General features: G+C 47.8%; 1 protein-coding gene across 6 annotated transcripts in view; it reads left to right on the top strand.

Annotated features, from left to right (window-relative positions):
• The window catches only part of CELF6 (CUGBP Elav-like family member 6), a 233,354-nt gene extending 215,334 nt beyond the window's left edge, over positions 1 to 18,020 (top strand). For all 6 annotated transcript variants that reach the window (XM_044980907.1, XM_044980901.1, XM_044980905.1 and 3 more), the window contains one exon: positions 17,417 to 18,020. The gene's annotated coding sequence lies outside the window, so the exon portion shown is untranslated. The remainder of the gene's footprint in view (positions 1 to 17,416) is intronic.
• Positions 18,021 to 25,011: the final 6,991 nt, after the last annotated feature.

Raw genomic sequence — 25,011 nt, 5'->3', positions numbered from 1 at the left:
CTCCACATCCTCTGTCACTAGGTTCCCTCCCTCATTCAGCAAGGGGCCCACACTTTCCTTGACTTTCTTCCTGTTGCTAACATACCTAAAGAAACTCTTCTTGTTACTCCTAACATCTCCGGCTAGCTGCAACTCCAAGTGTGATTTGGCCTTCCTGATTTCACACCTGCATGCCTGAACAATACTTTTATACTCCTCCCTGGTTATTTGTCCAATCTTCCACTTCTTGTAAGCTGTTCTTTTGTGTTTAAGACGAGCAAGGATTTCACTGTTAAGCCAAGCTGGTCGCCTGCCATATTTACTTCTCTTCCTACACATCGGGATGGTTTGTTCCTGCAACCTCAATAAGGTTTCTTTGAAATACAGCCAGCTTTCCTCGACTCCTTTCCCCGTCATGTTATTCTCCCAAGGGACCTTGCCCATCAGTTCCCTGAGGGAGTCAAAGTCTGCTTTTCTGAAGTCCAGGGTCTCTGTTCTACTGCTTTCCCTTTTTCCTTGTGTCAGGATCCTGAACTCGACCATCTCATGGTCACTGCCCCCCAGGTTCCCATCCACTATTGCTTCCTCTACTATTTCTTCCCTGTTTGTGAGCAGCAGGTCAAGAAGAGCTTTTCCCCTAGTTGGTTCCTCCAGCACTTGCACCAGGAAATTGTCCCCTACACTTTCCAGAAACTTCCTAGATTGTCTGTGCACTGCTGTATTGCTCTCCCAGCAGATATCGGGGTGATTAAAGTCACCCATGAGAACCAGGGCCTGTGATCTAGCAACTTCTGTTAGTTGCTGGAAGAAAGCCTCGTCCACCTCATCCCCCTGGTCCGGTGGTCTGTAGCAGACTCCCACCACGACATTACCCTTGTTGTTCATACTTCTAAATTTAATCCAGAGACACTCAGGTTTTTCTGCAGTTTCATACCGGAGCTCTGAGCAGTCATACTGCTCTCTTACGTACAACGCAACTCCCCCACCTTTTCTGCCCTGCCTGTCCTTCCTGAACAGTTTATATCCATCCATGACAGTACTCCAATCATGTGAGTTATCCCACCAAGTCTCTGTTATTCCAATTACATCATAATTCCCTGACTGTGCCAGGACTTCTAGTTCTCCCTGCTTGTTCCCCAGGCTTCTTGCATTAGTGTATAGGCATTTAAGATAACCCGCTGATTGTCCCGCTTTCTTGGTCTGAGACAGGAGTCCTCCCCTCTTGTAATCTCCTGCTTGTGCTTCCTCCCGGTATCCCACATCCCCACTTACCTCGGGGCTTTGGTCTCCTTCCCCCGGTGAACCTAGTTTAAAGCCCTCCTCACTAGGTTAGCCAGCCTGCTTGCAAAGATGCTCTTCCCTCTCTTCGTGAGGTGGAGCCCGTCTCTGCCTAGCAATCCTTCTTCTTGGAAGACCATCCCATTGTCAAAGAATCCAAACCCTTCTCTCCGACACCATCTGCGTAGCCATTCGTTGATTTCCACGATTCGACGGTCTCTACCCTGGCCTTTTCCTGCCACAGGGAGGATAGATGAGAACACCACTTGCGCCTCAAACTCCTTTATTCTTCTTCCCAGAGCCACGTAGTCTGCAGTGATACGCTCAAGGTCATTCTTGGCAGTATCATTTGTGCCCACGTGGAGAAGCAGGAAGGGGTAGCGATCCGAGGGCTGGATGAGTCTCGGCAGTCTCTCCGTCACATCGTGAATCCTAGCCCCTGGCAAGCAGCACACCTCTCGGTTCTCCCGGTCAGGGCGGCAGATAGATGACTCAGTCCCCCTGAGGAGAGAGTCCCCGACCACCACCACCCTCCTCCTCCTCTTGGGAGTGGTGGTCGTGGAACCCCCATCCCTAGGAAGGTGCATCTCATGCCTTCCAATCAGTGGAGTCTCCTTCTGCTCCGTTCCCTCAGGTGCATCATCCACTCCACTCTCTGCACTAATACCTGTGGAGAGAACATGAAAACGGTTGCTCACCTGTATCTGTGTTTCTGGTACATGGATGTTTCTGGTACTCTTTCCCCTTCTAGAAGTCACATGCCGCCACTTATCCTCGCTGGCCTTCTGTCCCCGCTGCGTAGCCTGCTCTGAATCTTCAGAACGTTGTGCCCGCTGCAGCTGATCCTGACGTCTATCCAGGAAATCCTCATTTTCTTTTATGGAATGCAGGGTTGTTATTCGTTTCTCCAGACCTTGAATCTTCTCTTCCAAGATGGAGATCAGCTTGCACTTGGTACAGACAAAGTCGCTCCTATCCTGCGGAAGGAAGACGAACATGGCGCATCCTGTGCAGGTCACAACGGCGGATTGCTCAGCATCCATGGTCTCTTCCTTCTAAGAGCTCTCTCCAGGCAAACTCCTTCTGTTTGCCTCTCTGCTGTTCGCTGCTCAGCTGGTTCGCAGCTGACTGCCTTTTTATAACAGTCAGGCCCAGCTGGAACAAAGCACTCCCAGATCAAACTGGTCAAACAAGCAATCAAACAATCAATCAGATTTTGTCTCCAATACTAATATACACAACAAATACAAGCATTTGGCTCCACTGCTTAAATCCAGAGCTAATAAAAGCAGGTGGAAGGGGGAAAGTCACTGTCACATTGGTTTCTCGTCTCCCTCCCCCTCCTCCAGCCAGGCTGCAGACAAGGCTCTGCATTCCTCCCCCACTCCGCCCTGCAGGAGTTCTCCTCTAGGCTCTAGCTTGCAGTAGAGACACTGGCTGAGATGCCTGCTGCTGCTGCCTGCATAAGAACAGTTTAAACTCAGTTGTTCCCTGTGCAGTTCAGCCCCCAGGGTTAGAAGCGGTTTCTGGCATCCTTGTTAATTTCACTCTCAGTTGTTGTTGGGGTGGGGAGGGTGTGTGTGACCATGGCCCTCGGGATGAGGGGATCTCCTATTCACAAAAAACACAATCAAAATCAGGAACCATTTCCAAGTTCAAATCTATCCCATTCCCTCCCCAGCAGAGGATCATGGTTGTGATGTCCAAACTGCTTGCAGATCCTCTTTGAAACGTTACTGAACCAGTAGGGAACAGCTGAGTTTAAACTGTTCTTATGCAGGAGGCAGGCTTCTCCCTCCCTCAGCCAGTCTCCCTGCTCCCTGCTGCAAGCTAGAGGGAAGCCCTTGCAGCTGCTGCTCAGTGCCAGGCAGGGAGAAAGCATGGAACCTAGTGTCCACAGCCTGGCTGGAGTAGGAGGGAAGACACGGAGAAAAATGTGACAGTGAGTTTTCCCTTTTTCAGGCTTATTCCAATACTAAAGTTTTATTACAGACAATACTAGTAGTAGTAATAGTAGCTTTATTTTCTCTATCTATGTCATGCAATGGGAGGGATCCATGAAGTACGTAGGAGAGGTGGGTTGCTTGCGATTGGACCATATGGTAAGAAATGTAAATTACTTTCACCCCTGCCCAAACCCCTCTGCAGCTGGTACCTCGGGGGGTGATTTAAAGGGCCTGGCTCCTAGCTTCAGCTGAATCCCCGAGCCCTTTAAATCCTGATTTAAAAGCCCTGGGATTTAAAGGCCCCACCTCTTCCGATAGAGACTATGCCTCTTCCAGTTGAGGCCCCTCCCCCTCTGCAGGACTCTGGAGTACCGGCACGTCCTTTAAGTTACTTTCACCCCTGCATGAACCTGAATTAGGGCACGGCGACCACATGGTTTGAAATCATGGTCCCTTGGAGGTGTTTATCTGCAGTACAACGCAGATTGGTGCAGTTGGCAGGCGCTGATCAGGGACGGGCCCGGGACTGCAATCAAGGCATAACAATAAAGGGAAGTGGAGGCTAAGACTGGAATAGAAAAGGAAGCAACAAGTTGGGATCGAGGTGCATTGTATGGGTCCAGGACTAGAATAGCAGGAGGGGCTGCTGTCAGCATTAAAGTGCAATTGGCAGAGCTGTGTGGGGAGCTCACAACTGAAACCACAGCAAGTAGCTCGGGAGCAAGGTCTGTTGGAAGAGCTGACTAGGAGAAAAGCAGGAGGGGCTGCAGATCAGGACCACGGACTAGCCTGGGTGGCTGGGCATGGGAAAGCCTGACTGCTGTCAGCCCGACTCTAAGCAGAATGATTTTGTTTCTGATATTCATAAGCACACGCCTGCAACCAGCCCATCCAGGGAAAAAGAGAGGTTGTGTATTGAGTCAGTCAGAATACAGTGGTGCTAACCCTCATGGTGTTACCAGCGTCTGGTGATATTTGCTGTTTTTCTTAAAGCCCCAACTCTTAGAGTCATGTGATGAGGTGAAAATCTCAGCTTTCATTTAAACAAAACCCCCAGTTTCTAGCCTTTCTGGTTGCAGAGACAGGCTTAAAAACATGGCCTAAAATGCTCGAAGACCAGAAAGCATATTAAAAGCACCCCGGATTTTTTTTAAATCTCCTGGTTTGTATGCCAATCTCATGATTTTATGGGACCTGTCTCATGAGTTTTGAATGCTTGGGGGTGGTAATACTGAAATATACAAACATGAAGCTGGGGCAGTGACTCATCAAGATGAGCTGCTATGAAAGCAACAAAGGCCGCATTGGGAATTCATGACCAGAGAGACAGTGGAGGGGAAAGAGGCATTTGCTTTTTTGTCTTTCCTCATGCTCCAGGCAATTAGTAGCTCCGTGGATGATGTGACCTGAACAGACAGCACTGACTGGCCAAAAGGAGGCCCATTCAGTCTCTAGAGTAGGGGCAGTAACCCCCGTATCCTGGAAAAATTCTAGCTCAAGTAATTGTATCTGGTTGACTTGGATTCCTACTGCCACTTCATCTGTCTACAATATTCTCATCTGTCCAAACTGTGGCGTATTGTTGCCAATCACTGTTAAAAAAACAGGTGCCACCACAGAGGGGACTACATCCCAGAAGTGGATGAACTGATTCCTTGTATATATCAGGCCAGAGCTTGTAGGCCTCACTTGGCAGTTAATCATGTCCATCTGGGCAAATACAGCAACAAAGTATTCCCAAAAATTAGTTTGATTGTTCAAACAAATTGGCTTCATCTGTGTTTGTGACCATGTTGCATTTGCTTTCTGCAGTTAATCTTGCCAGTGAGTTTGCTGGCAGGAACACAGAAAATGACGAGGGACTAGTGGGGCTCAGCAGTTTTGAAAATCAGGCCGTCAGGGTCTCAAGTTGGGCACCCAAAACAGAGACACTTGGAATTACTGGCTGGTCTGCAGAAATGGGGTTGTACTGAATGACAGCCCCTGAACCTGGGAAGTGGTGTGGCTGGGAGGTGCAGGGTGGGTGGGCTGTGTCAGTGTCCCACCTGACCAGAAGTTGTGTCCAGAGCAGGGTGATACCTGGAGCCTCACATGCACTTTGACCCGGGTAACTACAGGCCTGTTAGTTTAACATCTGTAGTATGCAAAATCATGGAAAAAATTTTAAAAGAGAGGGTGGTTACAGAGCATGAGGCCGATGGCAACTGGGATAGATTACAGCATGGATTTACGAAAGGTAGATCGTGCCAAACCAACCTGATCTCCTTCTTTGAGAAAGTAACAGATTTTTTAGACAAGGGAAATGCGGTGGATCTAATATATCTGGATTTCAGTAAGGCGTTTGATACGGTACCGCATGAGGAATTACTGGTTAAATTGGAAAAGATGGGGATTGAAATGAAAATCCAGAGGTGGATAAGGAGCTGGTTAAAGGGGAGACTGCAGAGGGTAGTATTGAAGGGGGAACTGTCGGGTTGGAGGGGGGTTACCAGTGGAGTTCCTCAAGGTTCGGTTTTGGGTCCGATTTTATTCAATCTATTTATTGCTGACCTGGGAACCAAGAGTAGGAGTGGGCTGATAAAGTTTGCGGATGACACCAAGTTGAGAGGTATTGCCAATTCGGAAAAGGATCGGGATATCCTCCAGGGAGATTTGGATGACCTTGTAAACTGGAGTATTAGTAACAGGATGAAGTTCAATAGTGAGAAGTGTAAGGTTATGCATTTAGGGATGACTAACAAGAATTTTAGTTATAAGCTAGGGACACACCAGTTGGAAGTAACGGAGGAGGAGAAGGACTTAGGAGTCTTGGTTGATCGTAGGATGACTATGAGTAGGCAATGTGATGTGGCCGTTAAAAAAGCTAATGCGGTCTTGGGATGCATTAGGCGAGGTATTTCTAGTAGGGATAAGGAGGTGATAGTCCCGTTATATAAGGCGTTGGTAAGACCTCATTTGGAGTATTGTGTGCAGTTTTGGTCTCCCATGTTTAAGAAGGATGAATTCAAAATGGAACGGGTACAAAGAAGGGCCACTAGAATGATCCGAGGAATGGAAGGCCTGTCGTATGAAAGGAGACTTGAGGAGCTCGGCTTGTTTTCCTTAACCAAAAGAAGGATAAGAGGAGATATGATTGCACTCTTTAAATATATCAGAGGGATAAATACCAGGGAAGGAGAGGAATTATTTCAGCTCAGTGCTAATGTGGACACGAGGACGAACGGATATAAATTGTCAGTCAGGAAATTTAGGCTTGAAATTAGACGAAGGTTTCTAACCATCAGAGGAGTGCAATATTGGAACAGTCTACCGAGGGAAACAGTGGGGGCGAAGGACCTCCATGACTTTAAAATTAAGCTAGATAAGTTTATGGAGGAGATGGTATGATAGGATAAGGGGCTTAGTCAATAGGTCAATTAAGTGCCACACTGGTAAATAGTACAATGGGTCAATGATATGATATCCTTAAGCTTTTTCCAGAGGGTATGGCTAGAGAGTCTTGCCCGCATGCTCGGGGTTCAGCTGACCGCCATATTTGGGGTCGGGAAGGAATTTTCCTCCAGGGTAGATTGGCAGTGGCCCTGGAGGTTTTTCGCCTTCCTCCGAAGCATGGGGCAGGGGTCGCTTGCTTAAGGAGTGGGTGGATCGGCATATGAGGCCTGCATCTTGCAGGAGGTCAGACTAGATGATCATAATGGTCCCTTCTGATCTTGAATTCTATGATTCTATGATTCTATGATTTGTCCACCATGGCTAAGTGCAGCTATGGGAACTGGCTAAGCACATGGGCATTCAGAGTAAGGAGGGAGAGAGGATGCATCAGTCTGTGGTGACTGGTTGATCATTTCCAGGGATACCAAAGGGGATGTTTTTAAAGAGGTTCTTGGAGAAATCACCCTCTCATCACTCCCATTAGCAACTTTGTGCAGAGGAGGCCCTGGGCCCCTCCCACCTGTCCTGAAGCATCTGCATATCCTCTTGGGGGTGGTGTGTCCCCCATGCCCTCTCAGGGGAGGACCATGTCCTCATATGCCCTCTCGGGGGGGGGGGCGTGTCCCCACCTGCCCTCTTGGGGGTGGGGGGGCAGTGTCCCCACCTGCCCTCTCAGGGGCGGGAAGAACGTGTCCCTGCATAAGAGGCTCGACATAAACCCAAACCAGCACTGGGAAGTAAACGAGACCCACTGGGCCCCCTGGTCCAAGTTGTGTTTGTGACTTGGGCAGGAAATGCACTAGGGTTGGATTTCTCGTGGCCTGGCCAGCATTTCTGCTTCCAGGCCTGGTGGGAACCCAAAGAGAAAAATGTGATGAAAGTGATTCAAATGAGCCTTGGTTCAGGGTCATTTCAGGCTTTGGATGATGATTGTACCGTATTGTCCCGAGTATAGGCCGCACTTTTTTCCCCTAATTTAAGTCTTTAAACTAGGGGTGCGGCCTATAAGCGGGATCTTGCCAAAAAAAAAACAATAAAAATACTTTCAATCCCAGCCGCGGCGGGGAATCAGAGCACTCTGGGCTGCCCGCTGCGGCGGGCAGCCCGGAGCCCTCTGATTCCCCGCCGCGGCTGGGATTTAAAGAGCTCTGGGCTCCCCGCCGCGGCGGGCAGCCCGGAGCCCTCTGATTCCCCGCCGCGGCTGGGATTGAAAGCGCTCTGGGCTCCCCGCCGTGGCGGGCAGCCCAGAGCGCTCTGAGTCCCGGCCGCGGCTGAGATTTAAAGGGCTCTGGGCTCCCCGCCGCGGCAGACAGCCCAGAGCCCTCTGAGTCCCGGCCGCGGCTGGGATTTAAAGGGCTCTGGGCTCCCCGCCGCGGCAGACAGCCCAGAGCCCTCTGAGTCCCGGCCGCGGCTGAGATTTTCTTTAAGTTAAAAAAAGTTAAAAATTTAATTTTTTTAAAATAGCACCAAACTTTAAGGGTGTGGCTTATAATCAGGAGCGGCCTATACTAGGAACAATACGGTATGTGGTTTTTCCATGGAGAAATTCTTCTCCTCTCCCCTTTCCCATAGCTCCTAACCTTGCCCCCTGTGCTCTGCTCCTGCCTCTATCCTATCTCATCTCCCATCATGTTCACCCTAACCGCTGCGCTCTGTACTGGCCACAATGTCCTTGCCCTGTGCCATCACGCCCAGTCTAACCCCCTTCTCCTCCAATCTTGCTCCCTTTCATGCCTTGCCTACTCTTCTCCCTATACCCAATAGACCTCCCATGTATGCCAAATAACCTCCCTCCCTTCCTTTTAACCCTCCTTTGCCTTGCCCTGCGCTGCCAGCTGCTCCCCTGTGCCCACCCTCAGTGCCTGTTTCAACACACACAATTTACAAGATTGGCTGCCTCTGCCTGACCTTTCCTTGATTTCACTCCTGCCCCTTCTTTCCCAACCCATGTCTTTTGACTCTTCTCTTCATGTTTGTCTGATGGAAACGGTCAACTCTTTGGGCCAGGACTGTGTCTTTTTCACTCTCCTGAAAGTGTCACACAGAGTTATGTGCAATGTAAATTCTGACGGATGATGACAACCACTGAGCATTGCCTCTGCATATCCTCAGCAGCGTGTGCCTTTGCATCACGAGCCCTGAACCAGTAAGGGACCACGTGCCCAACTTCTCAGAGATTCGCTTGTTCGATGCCAGGGTTGGTGACCCCAGCTGCCTTCAGTTCCATTCCTACTGCCATAGGCAGCATATCTCAAAACCATCCTTCAGCTCACCTGTGCTGTAGGAGTTGGTGTTCCATCTTTAGCTCAGGTTAGGTAGTTAATTTACATGTTTGCTGGAGAAGCATGAAGCTGTGTTCAGAAGCGTATCTCTTTCTTAGCCGTTAGATTCACGACAATTCAGCTGGCTCCACTGCAGAGCCCCAGGTCAGTTGTCATCTGTGGTATTGCATGGTTCTGACCCATCCTCATCCCCTTCATTGCCCTGCTGAGGGCCTAGCATTTATCATCCAATAGCCAGATTTAAATGGTGTGTGTCTTGTGACCAGATATCCATAACAGCCCCTGGCATGGCAGAAGGGCAGTCCCTGAAGCCATTGGGATTAGCTTTACCCCTCCAACCTGCCTTGAGTAGGAGGGGCAGCTTAAATGCCTATTGATGGAGAATGCATTGAGAGGCCAGACAGCCAGCACTGGACCCATCTCCTCTGTACCAAAGGTCTCAAAGGAACTGGCCTCATCGTAGTCTGGTTCCACCTCAGGACCAAAGGATCAAAAGAAAGTTCAGTGAGGGAGGTACTGGTTGCAATGCTTCTTGAGATCTAAGGGCTACTGTAATGGGGCGGGACTCACCCCTGTGACACCTCCTGCTGGTCATCCAGGGAATTAGCATTTTGCAGCTCTGGAGCACCCTCTGCAGGCTGGTGTCCCGCTTGCCACTGGCCCCGTGTCCCTCCCACACCCCGGTGCCCCTTTCAGGCCAGGGTGCTGCCCTCTGGCAGTACTTCCACAGATCTGGGTCTCCTCTCCCTGAGGAACCCCCAATCCCCTCTATCCCCACCTCGCCTCAGTCTACGGCCATTGCCAGTCACCAGTTAGCCCCCATTCACTGGGGCCGACTGCAGTGTAAATGCCACTCATCATAGGCAAGGGGGGTTTGGAACCTGCTGCCACCGCCTACCCCAGGCTAACCCTCTGTAGCCCCAATAACTACCCTGGCCTTTATCAAGGCCTGCAGCCTGGGGGGTTTCCAGGCCAGAGCTCCCCAGCTCCTCTGGCCTTCCCCCAGCCATGCTCCACTTTAGGTACCCTCTCAGCTTCTAGGCAGCCAGGCCCTGCTAGAGAGAGATACTGCTAGAGAGAGACTCAGTCTCTGGCTTCTGGCCCCAGCCCTCTTCTAAGGGCCAGCTGGGCCCTCATTAAGCCAGCCTCTGCCTGATTGGGGCGTGGCCCCCAGCTGAGGCTGCTTTCCCCAATCAGCCCCACTTTTCCTTCTCTGCCACAGCCATCTCCCCAGGCTGTTTTAAGCCTTTTTAAGGCAGGAGCAGGTGACCACCCCACTACAGCTACAAAAACCCCAAAGGCTGTGACTCCTCATAGGAAGTCCTCACTCCTGTTCTCTTCTCCCTTAACCGAGAATAGGTGCAGACCCACACACTCTCCTATGGCTCAGTGCAGGAACTGTTGGTTTGCAAGCACCATAAAGCCCTCAGATCCAAGCACCTGTTAGTGCTGTGGGCACTTCAGGTCCATAGAGGTTGGAGCTGGGGCTGCCTGAATTCAAGTCTTGAGATCCAGTGACTGATGTTGTATCTCTCTCTGCCCCTGTTTTGTCTGGGAGCTCAGAGAGGCAGTGATCCATGCTCTCATCCTTCTCAGGGAAATGGGAGATCTGCCATGGCATTTTCAGGTCTAAAAAGGCCAAGCTCTCCTTTGATTTTTCCTGCCTCAGTGCCCCAAATTCAGATCCAAGGACTTCCTGGATGGAGATAAGAATGGAGGGTTCTCCTGGTGGCTCTCTGATCCATACACTTCCCTGCAAACCCAAGTGTAAGATGGGAGAGAGGGTCCATTCTCCCTTTCCTAGCACCTTGGCCACATGCTCCCAGTATTACAGGGAGATTATACTGAAACATGCTCTTTGGACTTCTCCCTCACCATGAAGTTCTACTAAGAGGTCACTTACAGCCATCAGACACCATGACCAATATGACACAAATGGCATTGTCTGCCCATCCAGCCGAGAGACAATCCACTGAGTGGCCTCTTGCAAAGCTCATCTTCTCCAGAGTACCTGGAAGAAATACTAACCTCATCACCTAAGCCTGCCTTTCCCTCTACTGACAATCCTGGAGGATGATCCTTGGAGTCTGAAGAAGAGGCGGAGGAATTAGAGAACCCGGAAGATGGATGTGGTGCAACAAAGGCTGAAGCCATCCTCTCCCACCTCCCCAGAGGGAAGTGAGACTGCCCTCACCAGAGGAGATGGAGATTGAACAGCTCCAGGAGTGGTAGAGACCCTGACAGTCCAGGGTGGGTATTGAGAGGGAAGTCACACAAGCTCTTTGGGATCAGAGAACAGGGAAAACTATTCTTCCTGTACACAAATGGCTCTTAAAGCCAGCAAAAGGCATCTAACTCAGGCCGGCCTCACTTTCTGCTCTGGCAGGGAGACATGGCCACCTTTTCTGAACAACACAGCAGAAATAGGGTATTTCATCAGCTGGAGCTAGGCTATGTATGTTAGACTGTGTCATCACCTGGGGAGGACAAAACTCTTGTGCAACTCTTCAAGGTTATTTGTATTATTTGGAGACAAGTATAAGGGGAAACCAGTTTCTATTCAGAGAGTGTACTGGAGTCAGTCCTGACCAAGCAGGTGTCCCAGTACCAAATAGCTTAGAGGCCCTTAAAGTAGTTTGCACAGTGTGTTTGCAGGATGTCTCCATCTCTGAACTCTGGGAAGCCACTGCGTTGCGCTCCATTCATAACTTCACACAACATGACTGTCTTGACTTAGGGGCCAAGCATGGTTCTAATTTTAGCAGGATAGTCCTTTAACCTTTCTTTAACCAAGGACTCCTCAACCCTCCTCCAAGGGGTTGTTACTGCTAGTCAGTCTCCCAAGCACGGGGATCTGCAGAGGCAATTCTGGGTGTGAAAGAAAATATACTCATCTGTAACTACAGTGTTGCCCCTGCAGATTCACACTCAACCAACCTCCTTCCCGTACACAGCATTCTGAACTGGTGGGAAGAACTGAGAGTGGTCAGATCAGCAGTCCTTGCATTACTTCATACCGAGCCTTGAGCTCTGCAGGTAGGTGTATGTGTGGGACCATCCATCTCTGCTATCTGGGCTCATGGCCCTAAGGCATATGCTCCCCCAAAGGTGTGTCTCTGCAGAGGCAATGCACACTCAGAATGCCACTCACAGGTGAGTAATCTTACTTTATTATATCTGACCTGGGTCATCCATCCATTCTGTGTTTCCATCCCATCGTTGTCACCCATTCTAACAGCAGGGCAAAGCCTTCATCTGCTTTCACCTAAGCCCCTGAAAAGCCTGGCCTGGAACTTTGGCACATGTGCCTACACGTTGCAGGTCTGTATGTTGAAAAGTCATGGCAAGACTTAGACAACTCGATCTCCTCACAGATGTTGTCTTAGTCGCCCAGCCAGAGATAACCCTTTTCTCTCTACAGCCCATATGCTTTGTGAAATGTCTGGCTCATGTGCTGCATGTGAAACAGGGGGGCCTGCCCTCTGCCTGAAAGAGATATACCTAGAGCCTTAACTAGGGTCTAGTTAAACAGAACAGATTGCAACTACCCTGGGTGAAGGGGGACTGGAACAATTTGTATAGTGAGGGTGCTGAAAGCCATGGAACCAAACTGTAAACCCTGTATGTGATGGAAACCACTTCAAGCCAGGGATTACAGCAGCACCCCAGCACCCATAGTTCCAGCACCTGTGCCTGGGTGTATAAAGTAGAAAGCTGTGGCCTGAAGAAATACATCACAGCATTCAGTGTTCCACCTTGCGCCTAGCCACTTGCATCTAGGAGCTTGGCATGCCAGGCCTGAACACCATGGTCTTCACTTCTTGGTTAAGAGGAAAGCAGTGGTGAGTCTGCGTAGAACTGATTTTCCATAGGAGTGAGTGGACTGTTCAAAGACAGCCATTGCTGATGGTACTGTTCAGTCTAGTACAGCAGCGAGGAGGAAGTCTCTCTGAAGATGGGGCAGTTTCTCCATAAGCACTTTGTCAAGTGTTTAGCAAAGTTTCCTGGAAGAAAAGTGCCAGAATGTACAATCTCGGTCTTCCTTTGCCTCCCACTTAGTGTACATGACTCATATAACCTAGTCTTCCTTTCATTCATAGAAATAGGGGAATAAGTTCCATTTTTCCTTTAACATGCAGGTATTTAAGCTGAGAAGCAGTGTCTCTAATGGCTAGAGGAAATGGGTTTGGAGCTAGGATCCCCAGGTTCTAGTCCCAGCTCTGATTCACTGTGTGATCTTGGGCAATTCACTTGCCACCTTTATGCCTCAGTTTCCCCCTAAATGGGCAGAGCAAAGCAATTAATGCAAAAAAAAAGGAAAGAAAGTTGTTCATCATGGTGAATTTCAAAGTCACAGATGTGAGTATTTGCAGCTGCCAATTTGAAATTTGCACACCCAGATTTTCCAGTTGGATGTGTTTGCTGGCTCACATCCAGTCAGGGAAGAGAAATTATACCAGGTAGCTTATCTGACCAATCACAACTGAGCATCCGTTAGCTCTGAGAATGGGGACATTCATACTCACCTGACCCTGGGTCTCTTGCGAGTGATGTGACATTAATGTGTAAAGCAGGCCTGCACAATATACATGCGGCCCGCGGAGCCTCACTGTGCGGCCCGCGGGGGGATTCTGAATCCTCCACACACAGCGCTCTGCGGGCAGCCCAAAGCCCTTTGAATCCCAGCCACGGCAGGGAATCAAAGGGTTCTGCGCTGCCTGCAGCGGCAGCGGGCAATCAAAGGGCTCTGGGCTGCCCGCAGCCGCGGGGAGCCCAGAGCCCTTTAAATCCCAGCCGCGGCTGGGAGTCAGAGGGCTCTGGGCTGCCTGCAGCCGCGGGGAGCCCAGAGCCCTTTAAATCCCAGCCACGGCGGGCAATCAAAGGGCTCTGCGCTGCCCGCAGCGGAGGGCAGCCCAGAGCCCTTTGAATCCCGGCCCGCGGCCGCTGATTGCCCCCTCCACGGACCCCTGCCCTAACTGCCCCCCAGGACCCTCACCCCCATCTAACACAGCTGGTCCTTATCCCTCTCCCAGGACCCCACCCTCATCTAAATGCCGCAGCTCCTTGTCCCCCGATTGCGCCCTCCTGAGACCCCTGCCCCTAACTGCCCCTTCGGACCCCAGCCCCTATCTAAGCCTCCCTTCTCCTTGTCCCCAACTGCCCCCTCCTGAGATCCCCCCAACTTCCCCTCAGGACCTCACCCCCACCTGTCCCCTGATGAACCCCTGAGACTCCCATGCCTATCCAACTTCTGCCTGTCCCCTGACTGCCTCCCTGAACCTCCGCCCCATCCAACCCTCCCTGCTCCCTGTCCCTTGACTGCCCCCCGGAACCCCCTACCCCTTCTCCAACCCCCAGCCCCCTTACCATGCCACTCAGACCAGCGTGTCTGGCTCCATGCAGCTCCAGACACGTTGTGCCATGCTCCCCCGCGGAGCCCACTCCCCCCCCACCCCCAGCACCTGTCTTCCAGATTCGAACACCTCAAAATTCAGGAGTGCTCAAGCTCACTTTGGGCAGCTGTTACTTCTTTCTCCCAAATCAAATATACTGATCCACTGTAACTTGCTGTAGAAAAAGTAGGATAAAATTGAGCAAGAAATGCTTATTAGGACTGGAATTGCTATTTTCAACAGCCATTGCCTTTTTGTTTGTTTAAAAGGAAGACAGTGATATTGCATTGGCAAAGTCCCCATAGAAAGAAAGAGTGGAACAAAAGAATAATAAAGGCACCTCAACTTTTCCTCATTTGTGGAGGACAGTCTTATAATATGCATCCAGATATCCTCCAATCACACAAGCTGAAAATTGTTCCACTTTACTGCAGCTCTGTAACCATATGGGAACCAATCCTGTCTGTGTTTTGTGCACATCCAAAATTCCTGCTGAATGACCCAACCTGGGAGCGAGTTACCAGGGCTGGGGCGGCAGGAGGTGTGTGTGGGGGGGCACTGGTGGGGGGGAGCCCAGGGCTGGGGCAGCAGCGGGGTGGGGGGAGGGCACTGGTGGGGAGGAAATGGGGAAGCCCAGCGCTGGGGCGGCAGGGGGTGTGGGTGGGGGGAGAGCCTAGGACTGGGGCAGCAGGGGGATACAGGGGGGAGCCCAGGGCTGGGACGGGGGGCAGACAAATTTTTTTTTGCTTGGGGCAGCAAAAAACCTAGATCCGGCCCTGCCGGGTTCCCCCAGCCGCCGGAGCCACCTCTTCAGCTGGGAGCCCCTGGTTGATTTAAAATCAAGTATCACCTCCCCACCCCCAACCTTCCTTTTTGGCCCACAGCTGTTTTGGTGGGGTGGCGCTGGGGAAGGAGGGTTTGTTTCCGCAGGGCTGGGCAACCCTGGGGCAGGGTGTTTCTGCGGGGCCGGGAGGTTTCGGCCCTTAGCTGTTTTCTTTGGAGGAATGTGGCCCTCGCCGCTTTACGAGTTGTGCAGGCCTGGTGTAAAGCATTGTGACATTCACCAAGGGGAAGGTGCTAGAGGAGATCAAAGCATTATTACACATGTCCTCTAAGGCTCATTTTCTGTTCTTGATCAACCAAAAATGAAATTGAAAAACTCCATCAAACCAATTCATCTTTTCTTTATGTTTTGTTTCCTCCAACCCAACCACTACTGTACCTAACCAGACCAGGCCAATCATTGCTCCAAGATGGCCCCCCAGTTGCCTAGCAACCCTCTAGCTGTTGTGGGAGACCCAAACCAAAACTATCTCTCCCAAATAAACCGAAACTGTAAGTGACTAACTCATGTTGTCATCGTCCTCTGCGATGACGCCATGTGGCCGGTTGTAATCTCGTTGCATGATTTGACGTTGAGTTTTCTATATCTCTATTTCTATATCTTTATTTTTTCTGTATTGGTGCTTTTCTTTTGGCGATTGTGAAGTGCCGTAGTGAAGCCCCTGGTGGATAGTTTTTGGAGTGCTGATTGGTCAGTCTTGATTAGTTGTGAACTTTGACTCCCCCCCCGAACTCCACCTTCTCCTCTGCCCTCTCTGTTTTTCTCTTTGTTGTAACGTAATAATCTGTGTTTGTGTTTCACCTGCATTCACTATATGGCCATAATGACTGGGGAAATGTAATTGTTAAGGAATCACTCTTGGTTCCAATATTATTTCTGAAAAAGGGGATTTCACTTAATTTCAGTTGAAACAAGAAATGAAAGGTTTTATTTTGTATTCTTTTCCCTTTTGTTATTTGCAAAATATAGTCTCAAAAACTTTGTAGTGCATGTGAAAAAGCACTTGGGAATATCCCGAACATTGATCCTTCAGCAGTATGGTTTGCGGATTGTGAGTTGGAACTGAAGTCTTGTATTTCTTTGCTGAATATTCCTTCTGATCCCATCCAAGAGGGAATTCAGAGTAGTATAGCAGAAAGTGAGGCGGGAGCAGGAGAGACTGAGTTATTAGGGAAGATTGAAGTGGGATTTACAAAAGAATATACAGTAGTTAGGTGCTCAGGTCCCATTCCCTAACACAGGAGAACTAATAACTCACCTCTGGTTCAGCCAGTGCAGTTCTGTCCTGTTAGGACATCAGATCTCCATGCAGACCCTTTCACTTTCATAAGAGGAGACAGAGCGGCCAGTCTTTGTGATTCCTCAGAGCTAGGAAGCCCATATTCGCAGTGACAAAAAAAGAGCCAAATAAGATTTCAAAGGAACCTAGGACAAAATGATCAGCTGATGTAATTGCTTTGACCTCAGAGGAGTTCTATCACCAGAGAGTTTGGCCTCTAACATTCTTTCACTGCTGAACATTTTGCAGAGACTTTAAATAAGAAGTGCCATCTCTTTAAACAATGGACTGGTTATTTTTTGGGGGGTGATGACCCAGCTGAAGGGCACATGTACCTCACTAGTGCTCCTCCATACACTTAACCAACTAGTGGAACCCTGTGAAATTTAGAGGTGCCCTTGCTTTTTTACATTTGCGGACTTAGCCTTAAATCTAGCCTCAGTTCCAAGTGGAAATGTGTTTAGTGGATCTAAATGTAGTTCCTAATGGACATTTCTCCAAATTGCAAAACCACTGTATTATTTAACATAAAGGTAGTCTGGGCTGAAAATTACCAGGACTGGAATAGCAGGGTCAACTACAGGTCAGGATTGAGGTGCACTGGCAGATCTGTGTGGATAGTCCAGGACTGAAATAGCAGGGGTGCTGCAGGTCAGATTTGAGGGTCATTGGTAGAGCTGTGTGAGGGGAATAAGAGTGTGCGCATCAGTTGAGGATAGAGGTGCGTTGTCAGAGCTGGGATGGTGGTGGAGTTGCAGGACAGAGTTGAGGTGACTTGGAAGAGTGCATAAAAGAAAGAAACTTGCATAGGCCCTCCCCTCCACGACACGTGACTTTTCAGTGACTATGTCCCTTCCTCTGTTTCCTAAGCACTAAAACCCACCCAACATTAAAGCCATTCTCAGGGGGCTCTCATGCATTGTACATTCTAATGGGCCTTGCAAATCCCAGAGCCTTTTAATGTGCCCTTTGTTGTCTTGCAGGTTGGATGCCCTGCAGCGTATGAAGAGTATTCTCCTTTTTCCCAAGTGCAGTATCCAAACTTGTAACTCTCTTTCTTTGCAACATATCATGGAGGAGGCGGAAGCAAAGGAGGAGAAGAAATGCTGGCGAAAAAGAGAGCCATTGTGGTTGTATCTTCTTTTTATTTTTTAATTTTCGAATCAGTTTTGTTTGTTTCTTAACAAGAAAGAAAAAGACAGTGATGTTGGAGAAAAGACAAACAGGCGCAGATATTTGCTGAATCAGACTATGAAACGGTGGCTGCTGAAGAAGACTTTGAATTCCTCGCAAGGAGAGAGGTGGGATTCTTGGAAGGAAAACAAACCAATCTAGGATTGAGAGCTAGGACAGCTCATTCGTGAGGATGAACCTACCTTTTTAAAGCACTCATTTGCTGCTACAAGTTTCAAAGGAGGAACTAGGAAAGAGGATCCAAATGGATATAAACCAAAGCCAGTGGGATTGGACCAGGCGTGTATGTTTCACCTGGATAACATTTTGTTTTAAAAGGGAAAGAGAAATTGATTTTTTCCATATCTGGCTGGAAAAAAAGAAATCAAAGGCTAAGCGCATGTTGGACTTATAGAAGAGATATATAAATACGTTTATATACATATATATATATATATATGCATATATATATATATATATACACACACACACACTATGGAGCAGGATGGGGGGATGCGCTCCTCTCCTTGCTTGTCACTGGCACAGGGACATAGGATTTACTTCTTTCAAAGTCATATCATTCCTTAGAGTTTAGGGACCAAAGGACTACTGCTTTTTTAAATATATATATAAATAAATTAATTTAACAAAAAAACAAAGAAAAAAGGTAGAAGTATCACGTAACAGCTGCAAGCGTTTCAAAAAGAAACACAAATAGAGGGAAACTAGAAAGAGCTTTGTTTACCGTGTCGTGTGTTCCAGTGGCCCAGCGACTGCATAGGCTGTAGGAGCCCAAGGGACCGGATAGCTGGGAAGTTTTTCCAAGGCTCTGGAAAGTGAAATCGTGGCATTTCTGTCATGGCAACTTCTTCTTGCACCCCTGTCCTACCCCAGACAAAAACATAGAAATGAAGATCTTGGCTAGTAAGTAGAGCTGGTCGAAAGATCCAGTTTTGCCTCCACCAAGAACATGGAAGAAATCATTCCATTTGAAATTGTTAATGGAAGATTTGGGTTTTACCGAAGGAAAAATTTTAAACAAAGCAAAGATGTTTGTTTCAAAGGGAAATTTTCATTTTGTTTTGAGTTCTTGAGAAATTGAAAAATCCATTCCATTGGCCTGTTTTCACTACACATTTCAATTTTGATTAAACTCCCTTTGTGACAAAAAACGATTTTGGTTGAGAAATGTTGACCAGCTCTACTGCTGAGACAATTATGAGAAACATGTTGCAACCTTCACTAGCTCCTGCGATATGTATGATCTCCTCTGCCTCTTCTTTACACTGTGTGTGAGAGGTGAATTGGGGCCATAACGCTGTACATTCAAATCCAACTCTGAGTTACACCAGTGCATCCCTTGCTGAGGTCACTGCATTACCTGGGCATAGCTGATCAGAATGTGGTTCGTGGGTTGCAGATATATTAACATACGATACCTGATGCTTCAGCATAAGACCATAGCAGGCTGTGCCAAATATGTATTTGGAGCACACGTCCCCTCCAGGTGCTTACATGTTTCATGGTGAAAACAAAAGATTTTCTTTCCCACACACCCTTCACCACCTCTGAGATTTCCTATCAGTAGGGCAGATTTGCTCAAGGTCAGATATTTGCATCATGGTATAAATCTTCCCCGCCAGCTGATCTCACTGATCACTGCATGTGTCCAAAGGTAAAATTCAAGCCAAGAGAGGCAGTGCGGGAGGCTGTTATTAACTATAGTGGACCAGACTCTGCACTGATTTATAATCCCAGTGGAGTCAATTCAATTGTATTGTGCATCCATCAGAGCAAAGTTTGGCCCATTGAGTTTAAACAAGGGCTGAATTCATCCCTGAGGTATCATATAATCATAGAAACGTAGGGCTGGAAGGTACCTCAAGACATTATCAAGTCCAGCTCTCCCTCATGAGAGCAACCTTCATCTTTCCCCACTTCCAGGCCCAGAACAAAAAAACCAGCAACTTAGCCATATACAAAAAATAAAACGAGAGAGAGGGCAAACTTCTGAGAGACCAGCAGCCTCTGGGAGAGGTCAGATTTTACATGTCATGGAGATTTATAGTCATAGCATGAAAATTTGACTGCACTGGAATTAGTAGGTTTCGCCATTGACTTCAGATTTCACCTGTGGATTGGAAGGCCAGAAGGGACTGCATAACTCAGTGATTCCTGCATTGAGCACAATAATTTTTCAGAATGGTAGAAGCAGTTATCCCCTGCCATCCATAAATACATATATACCAGTGGGCTCTCAATCACTCTTGTCTCACCCGCCCCTTTACTTCTTTTCTTTTATGTTCTCCAGGATGGCTGAAGCTTTGCTCCCCTCCTCACTACCATTAGAAAGGCCTTGCCTTCAAGTCTGAGAGGCTGTGCAGTCATGGCCCTTTAAAACTCCCCCTGTCCTGCAGGGAGGGAGTGTCTTTTTCCACAGGAACTCCCTGTTATTCAATGGAATTCACCCTGCAGAGGAGAAACCCCCAGATAGGACAGATGGGACCTTAAAGGGGCCAGACTATATCTCCTGTGGGATCTTAAAGGAGCAGGCCTGTTGCTCTTTGTTTTTAATTTCTTCACACATCTGCCACTTCTCTTCTCTTAGTTTCTGTCACAACTCATGTTTCCCACCAAGCACCAGGCTGTGCTTTCCCCAGTGCCTGAACCTGCCACCTTGCGAGCAGTTTGAAGGAATCAGCGTAAGGCTTACAAATATAGAGGGGAGTGATTCAGGATCTAAAACCATGCCCTGAATTGTGCTCCAGAGTCAACTCATGGGAGAGGAGGGCATTTCTGAAGCCTCAAAATGAGCACCTTCCTCAGCTGTCTCCATCCCTGACTCCACAGTCTTTCACACTCACAGTAGCTAGAAGCGTGCCAATGCATGGACCACCTTCTGTTCTCTGCAAGCATTACCCAGGAGCGTTACCTAGAAGAGTATTCCTTGACATGCAGTATTCCATCCATTGTCATTACCTGTAGGGCTTGGGCTTAAGGAACTCTTTGATCCAGATCCACGTAACCAACTGAAATTCCACAGGATCCATTATGCACCAGCCAAATGCTGGGCATTGAAATGTTCACAGACCTGCTCACTTTATACTACCAGTGCATTTACTTGGATTCACTGCTGCTCTGCAGGGCTAGGTTTATGGTTTAAGTAGGTGTTAATTATCATGCTGTGTATGGGAGAGCCTCCTGTCTTTGACCTGTTTAGAACTAAATTAGACTCTATTTCAAACTAAGATTGTTTGCAGCTAGGCAGGAAGGAAGAGGGGTGTAAGGAATGGTGCTGTGCATGCACTTCATGGTTAGAGCAGAAGACTGGAAGTCGGGACTTATGGCCTTTATTCCTGACATTGCTGCAGATTCATTGGATGGGATAAAAGCTCTGTTTAAAGTCATTGTCCTCACTCTGCCTCAGTTTTAAAATGGGAATAATAATAGTTCCCTAATTCACAAGACACATTGTGAGGCACATTTAATCAGTGTTTGCAAAGTGCTTTGAGATCTTTGCATGCAACGCACTGTAGAAGTGAAAAATACTATTTTTATATAGTGGTCAGATACTGCATTGCTGGCCCTAGAGTACATCACTCAAAGCCTTTCAAGAAAACTAGAATTATGAACCTGGACAAAAGACCCTTTACTCCAACAGTACTAAACTAAACCAGGGCCTGATCCTACTCTATTGGAGCAGGATCCATCCATCCATCCCATTGCAGCTTTGCAACTGACTTCAACATGTACTGGATCAGGCTCCTACCGTAGGATGCTCCCTAGCCTCAGCCCGCTGTTTGCCCCGCTGAATGTACAAAGAAAAGAAGTAGCTGCCACCTGGCACCAGATACGGCTTTCACAATGCTACTGGGGGTAGAAAGAAGCCCACACTGTTGAGCATTCAGGTGAGAAGGGAGCTGGTTGACCAAATGTTTGTGGAAGCAATCTAACCAAAGAGCTTCTAATGCAGGTATGTAGAGCCAGGCCATTCATAAAGCCTAGCTGTTGTTTAGTGCCAAATGCCATGTTACTGAGGGTAAATGTGGTCAGAAATTCTGTGTTTCTAAGACTAGGGGTTGTCTCCAAACCCTCTTTGGTTTTTTGCATCTCTTGAGCCATTTCCTGTCTTACAGTCCCAGGCTCTGGGAGTCATATTTGATGCACAGCATTGATGAACATACACCAACATACTCCACAGCACTCGCACCTTCTTTAGCCTCTCTGGTGTCTGCAGATACCCCATAAGAGAGTGGGCTCTGTGTCTCCTGAGCAATATTAACCAAGGGCCAGATCCTGCTCTCAGCTGCACTGGTGTAACTTCACCCACATTTGTCCTTCAGTACCTAGTGACCAGTCACTTTACAACATGACTTTTGTGGGTACTGGTTGGCAATGAATGGGTTGCCCAAAGCTACAAGGGGAGGAGAGGAGGTCCGAGATGGAATTTAGGAAATGTCCAACCAAACAGACTAGATGTGTCTAGTTGCCCTTCACAGCTCATGCCCTGGTTTGGTCGCTTGGCCACTGGACTCCTTTTTCTGTGACTCATTGTTACATTTCCTAGTGGTTTAGAACAGAATGCTTTTGTAGAACGTTAGCATTTAACGTAAGATAACTCTCCATTTGAAAACAAAAAAAAAGACAATCGACTTTAGTGATCATGTGAAAGTGACTTTTTTTTTTAAAAAAAAATGAAACAAAGCAACAACAACAAAAATACATACAACAGAGGGGCTCCAATCAGCAAGTGATACTCATAATACAAGTGAACAATGTGTTCCAGGTTCTACTTCAAACATCAGACCACTGTAGTGAACATGGGGCCTGTTAGGCATGATAGCCCTGTTCCAGCCGCCTCCAGGAAAGTTAATGAGTGGCTCAGTCTTTGTTTCCAGATAAGTGACCTGAGAAATTCAGTGACCTGCTCCCCTCTGCCTAGTATCAAAGGGTGGTATTTGAGTGCCCCATCACTCTTTAGCTCATCCATGCCTCTTTCTGAAAGGCTGAGATTTTGATGGCTTAGCTCCAGGTACAATCTACATAAAGAAACTGCATTGCCCAGGGAAGTTACAGGCCTAAGTTTTAGAAGGTAATTTATGATCTATAATCACCTACTAAAAAAAAAGAATGTCTTACACCAAGAACCAAGGTACAGTTGGTGGGACATCTTATTTATTCTTAATTGTGTTTCCTCTTAATGGTGAAGGGCAGTTGAGAACCTCAACTCATGCAAGAAATGCACTCACTAGAAAGAGACTCTGATTATCCTTCACTTTGCAACCTGTGTTGTCATTTACACCTGTTCAAAGTGAGTGTAGGATGCTACCAGATCAGAACTGGTGCATCTTACATCCACTTGGTAGCAGTGAAATGGCAACAAACGACGCAGGACAACAGAGAATTAGGCCCAGAGTCTTCTGACCCAACCATTAACTTAAACTGCTGAATTTTTGTGGCATGAATAAGGCAAAGGGCTTCCTTTGTCAAATGATCCACTCCATTCCAACCTTTGGAAAAGTTTGTAAGTATTTCAAGACAGGATTTTCCTCCAGTTCCCTTTGACTGCCATTTTGGTTTGAATTCGCTGCCCCAAAACATTGGGGCCAAAAAACGATCTTCATGTCACTGAAGAAATGATGGTGAAAGGAAGTGAGATCCGCTTTGCTGACATGTCCCACTGTTGGGATCAAACTACAGTGTAAAGCAAAGGGGTGGATGTTCTACAGATCTTGTTAAACCATACTTAGTATTATGGCTAAGAGAAGTAAAGCTAGTCTGCTACTCCCTGCCTTAAAAACTGGTCCCTCAGTCTAGAGCGAGCAAAAACAAGACTTTCATGGGACTTACTGGCTTGGACAACACCAAATAAGCATTAAGATACCACAATAATTGGCACAGCATAAGAACCTGAATAGAATAGAATAGAAATATGAAGAGGTAAGTGGCAAGCAATAGACAGGGAACCAATAGAACAGGGAGGTTTGGACTGTGGGAATTTAGATCACTGAAATTGTACTGTACATCCTTGCTTCAATGAGGGCTTGGGAGAAGTCATGGGTTCATGTTGTTAGTATGCTTTGAGAGCAGGAAATGAAGGATGCATTATACAAGGAAGAGATTAGTATTATTCTACGGTTATTTTAGTATTTCCTGATTCTCACAAATTCAGTGGTCAATGGTTGGTCCCAAGACCTTCTCTGTATCACAAAGTCCACACACTTTGTAGACCTGGATGCCCTGGCATGGTGGACAGTCCTGGCTTGAGATGCCAATTCACCTTTTCTTGTTCATAATTTCACCAGTGGAGGAACGAAGGCTGGGATTTCCAAAGGAGCCTAAAAGAGGTAGGTGCCTAATTCCCATGGACTTTTAATGGAAATTGGGTACATAACCCCCTTTGGCGCCAGACTAAAAGAGCATTCCTGAAAGGCTTAGGTGGAACAGGCAAGAACCTGCTCATGTGATGTGCCTCTTGTTCCATTTCCCATAGTGGCATAAAAGAGAAAAGAAAACAACTGAGGCCAGTAACACCAGAGGGCTCCCAGAGTAGAGAATCTGGCAATGATCTAACCTCAGCCTTGATCTGCCTTGCTTGGCACAGTATTCACTCTCCCACCACTTCTGAGTTTCAAAGATCTAGTAGATTCACTAGTAGCAGAAGCTAAACAAGACCATGACCTGGCCAGGCTCCATAGTACAAAGTGTCCATGATGGAACATATTTGTCCCAGTTATTTGGGTGAGATTTTCTTTTATAACACACAGATTTTGCTCACCAGCTGCTGCCCACAAACACTGTTGGGTGATAGCTGTTGCCAAATTCAGGGGATGATATTTTCCACCTCCTGTCTTAATACATCTGCCAGGTCCCAGAGCATGTTATGTTGTAACTGAAAAAACAATTGCTTCTTATTTCTTAAAGAGCTGACCACCTTCTTGCCCAGCATAAAATATTCACTAGAGTGTGTTAACTCATAAGAGGTTGATTGATTGGTCCATTGCCTTATGCCTGTGGCCAGCCTTGGGCCAAATCCTCAGCTAGTTTCAATATGTGTAGCTTCACTGAATTGAACTGAATTTGTTGGCTCCAACAGAGCTACATTGATTTACACCAGATGAGGATATAGCCCTGTGCATCTCTCAATTTCAAGCCTATTGTGATAATGACTTGAGCAGGCAAATTAACTGGCCAAAAATGCAGAAATACTACCCGTTGCTTCCTTCTCGACAACACATACAGTGACCGAGTGGACATGGACCATCCCACCCACATGGAAATTCCAGGTGCAGAATTTCATCTAGTTCCTACTGGTCCAACTGGACAATGACCATCAGGTTTTGGAGCGGAACAAGGGACCTATTCATCTGCTTGTTCCAAGGGCTACCAGTTCATGGGGCTCCTG

Source organism: Mauremys mutica, chromosome 11 (assembly GCF_020497125.1).
Source record: "Mauremys mutica isolate MM-2020 ecotype Southern chromosome 11, ASM2049712v1, whole genome shotgun sequence".
NCBI classification, from domain to species: Eukaryota; Metazoa; Chordata; order Testudines; family Geoemydidae; genus Mauremys; species Mauremys mutica.
This window is presented reverse-complemented; position numbering and strand designations above follow the sequence as displayed.